Here is a 3,868-nt window from a genome sequence, read left to right as displayed (position 1 = left end):
TACAAATTTAAATGAAAAATTGTGCATTCAAACAAAGTTACAATTTGATTTAGGAAACCAGTAAGGAAGGACAAAAGTAGGGTGGTGCCGTCTATATATACCCTACACCTACCCTATAAGTTGAATGTAGGAGCTATATCCAATTCTGAACCATTTTTGATGGACCTTGGCGAGCAAAACTATGTTAAAACTGTAATAACTACGGTTGACAAATGACAACATTATTGCAAATTACCCAAAATCTGACGAACATATATATGGGTGCTATAACTAATACTGAACCGATTTACATGAAATTCGCCAGTAATGTCGAGAGTCATTTGAAAATCCCTCCTGCCAAAATTCGAGGGAATCGGGTAACAAATGACCATTTCACTGCAATATAACTGCAAATCGGACGAACATATATAAGGGAGCTATATCCAAATCTGAACCGATTTTTTCCAATTTCAATAGGCTTCGTCTCTAGGCCGAGGGAATCGGGTAACAAATGACCATTTCACTGCAATATTACTGCAAATCGGACGAACATATATAAGGGAGCTATATCCAAATCTGAACCGATTTATTCCAATTTCAATAGGCTTCGTCTCTAGGCCGAAAAACAAGCCCATACCAAATTTGAAGACTATCAGATGAAAATTGCGACCTGTAGTTTGTACCCATGGACAGACAGACAGACAGACTGACAGATAGACAGACAGACAGACAGACGGACAGACAAGCAAACATAGCTAAATCGAATCAGAAAGTGATTCTGAGTCGATCCGTCGATCAATGGATCTATCTCTCTTCCTTTTGGTTGTTACAAACAATTCACTAAGTTATAATACCCTGTACCACAGTAGTGGTGTATGGTATAATGATTGTTTAGTTAAACATTTACGGTCTTATTAACAAAACTTAGTGTAGATTTGAAATATGTTTATTTGACATATTTTTTTTATAGAACTGCCAAATAAACCTATTTAAGGCTACATTAAGTTTTGTAAATAAGGACGTTAACTTTTAAAAATATAAAAAACACCAAAAGTTGTTTTTCCCTATTTTTGTGTTAAATCCCACATTCTCTTTTTAATGCAACCAACAGCAGAGTGGCGCAGTGGAAGCGTGCTGGGCCCATAACCCAGAGGTCCGAGGATCGAAACCTTGCTCTGCTAAATTTGACCTTAAATGGATAAAATTTTTTTTTTAGTTTTCCTAAATATAAATTTTTAAAAAAATTTTTAACATGCAAAATGCAAATTTTGCCCATGAACATCCCACTAAGGAACATGGGCGAACTTCTCACATATCAATGAGAACGGCGTACCCCAGTGCGACATCTCTTTGAAGATAAGTTTTACATGGCATTAGGTGGGGAAAACCACCGCTGAAAAATTTTTCTGATATTCTCGTCAGGATTCGAACCTAGGTGTTCAGCGTCATAGGCGGACATGCTAACCTCTGCGCTACGGTGACCTCCGATTTTCATTATACCATATTCATAAAACTATCCACCCTAACCTAAAGCACGTAAACCCAATAAAAGGCTAAGAGAGGAACACCTCAAGGAGGTGTACTGTCGCCTCTACTTTGGAATATAGCCATTAACAATATATTATTCTCTTTGGAAGAAAAAGGCATAAATGTGGTCGCGTATGCTGATGACGTGGCAATTGCGGTTTGAGGAAAGTTTCTCAGCACTCGGTTTGAGGAAAGTTTCCCAGCACTCTAAGAGATATACTTCGGGAAGCTCTACGTGCAACAGCAAAGTAGGCTACCGAAAGTAGTCTGGGTATAAATCCGTGCAAGACAGAAGTAGTTCTTTTCAGCAGGACATACAAGTTGCCTACAGTGGCACCTGTCTCCTTGGGAAGAGAGAATGTTCCATTTACAGAAAGCGCAAAATACCTGGGTGTTTTGCTGGACAGGAAATTGAACTTCATTTCCAACATTTTGAAAAAGGCAAGAAAGGCAGCTCTTGCCCTATACATCTGCAAGAGAGCCATTGGCAAAAATTGGGAGTTTAGACCGCGCGTCATGCATTTGGTATATACTGCAGTTGTCAGACCTATTATGCTATATGGTGTTGTGGTCTGGTGGACGGCGCTTTAAAAATCCACCTACTGCTCAAAACTCAACCGGATCAAAATGATGGGTTGTTTATGCATCACAGCCGCCCTGAGGACGTCACCATCTGATGCACTGAATTTAATGCTACATCTTATGCCTCTGGACATTGTGGCTACCCAAATTGCAGCGACCACTGCCGTGAGATTAAGGGAGCTATCTCATTGGTCATGTGGCGGCTACAGACACTGTATTATCCTTGATACAATGTCCGATGTTCCAGTCAGTGTGGATTACACCCTACCTTAGCCGCTTTTTGATAAAAAGTACTGTACCACTATTCCCGATAGAACCGATTGGAACTACGATGTGCCTGGTAATAGAAGTTACATTAACTTCCATACGGATGGTTTCAAACTAGACGACCAGATAGGCTTTGGGGTGTACTCTAATGATCTAGAACTGTTCGTATCGAAAAGGTACCCGACACTGCAGTGTGTACCAAGCGGAGAACCTTGCAATAAAGGAAGTGGGATGGCTAAGATATAATGTCAAAACGACGATTGGCATAAATATCTTCTCAGACAGCCATTAAGTCCCTGGAGAACGTATTTTTGAACACAAAAACCCGTCCTCGATTGTCGCAGATCTCTCAAAAAGGTGGCTGAACAGTTAAAAATTTACTTGTTTTGGATGCCGGGCCACAGACATATCCCAGGGAATTGCAAAGCGGACGAGCTAATGAGACTAGCAACTACTTTACCCATTCCAGAAACGTGGAATCTGTGGGTATGGCTCTAGCATGTAAGCTAAGTTCCAAGATCAGGCCCAAAGGACAACGAATGATAGATGGTCACAAAGAGGGGGTTGTGAGCATTCCAAAACTATGTGGCCTAATCTAGACTTTAAGAGGTCTACCGTTTTGCCGTCACAGGCTAGATCAAACGTCTCAGTCATTGTGTCCGTCATGACAGGTTACTGTCTTATTACTGTCTTATCGGGAGGTTGCCAGCTACGACTTTTGCTGAAGCTGTAAGGACATCGAAGAAGAAGAGACAAAATAACACCTTCTGTGTGTGCGTCCCGCACTGGCAGTCAGAAGGAATTCCACTTTGAGAACCTGTCGGATTAAGCGGATATGAACATTCGCAAGTTATTGGGCTTTTTAAAGCGATCAGGATGGTTCAACGGTAGGAACGAGAAGGCATCTTCCTTCTTCTGTTCCTGTGGTATCACAATGGACGAAAACGTCTATGTGAGTCTGATGGCAGACTGTCACTTAAACCTAACCTTGGTGCCTACATGGTAGTATGCTTTTTTAAACAACTAAAATGTTAAAAATAGACAAATGTTAAAAATAGACAAAATTTTAATTATTTTGTCTGTTAAGTCTCTATAAACCTTTTTCAACAAATAATGTCTTCAATTCAATGCTAAAATTCGTCGAAAATTTTAGGTTTCACATATAAATTCGGTAGCTGATTTTTTCTAAGAATTATTTTTTTCTGTGCATGGACATTTTATAAAAAAATGTTTTTATTTGTCAGGTTTCATTTTCTTTGTTGACACCTCTATTATAAATTTGAGAAAATATATCCCAAATTGTTGTTTTTGAGCCCAAAAAAAATTAAATTACACCCCAAAGTAAAATGAAAAAGCACTCCAATTTTATTTATATTCGCCCCCAATGTACCCCAATTTAAATGGAAAAACTAAGATTTCCTCTAGGAAAGACCAAATTGGTCCCACTATCTGCATTAAAAAAGGCCCCAAAAAGGGAAAATGGCCTCCACAAGCTTCGTTGTTTGGAGCATAT

At 39.5% G+C, this 3,868-nt stretch overlaps 1 non-coding gene across 1 annotated transcript; it reads left to right on the top strand.

Annotated features, from left to right (window-relative positions):
* The first annotated feature begins 1,088 nt into the window (after positions 1 to 1,088).
* Positions 1,089 to 1,160, top strand: Trnam-cau (transfer RNA methionine (anticodon CAU)). The gene has a single exon. It is a non-coding gene; the product is annotated as a tRNA-Met (tRNA).
* Positions 1,161 to 3,868: the final 2,708 nt, after the last annotated feature.

Source organism: Stomoxys calcitrans, chromosome 4, assembly GCF_963082655.1.
Source record: "Stomoxys calcitrans chromosome 4, idStoCalc2.1, whole genome shotgun sequence".
Lineage (NCBI taxonomy): Eukaryota > Metazoa > Arthropoda > Insecta > Diptera > Muscidae > Stomoxys > Stomoxys calcitrans.
Note: the sequence above shows the minus strand (reverse complement) of the source record. Positions and strands in the feature narration are given on the sequence as shown.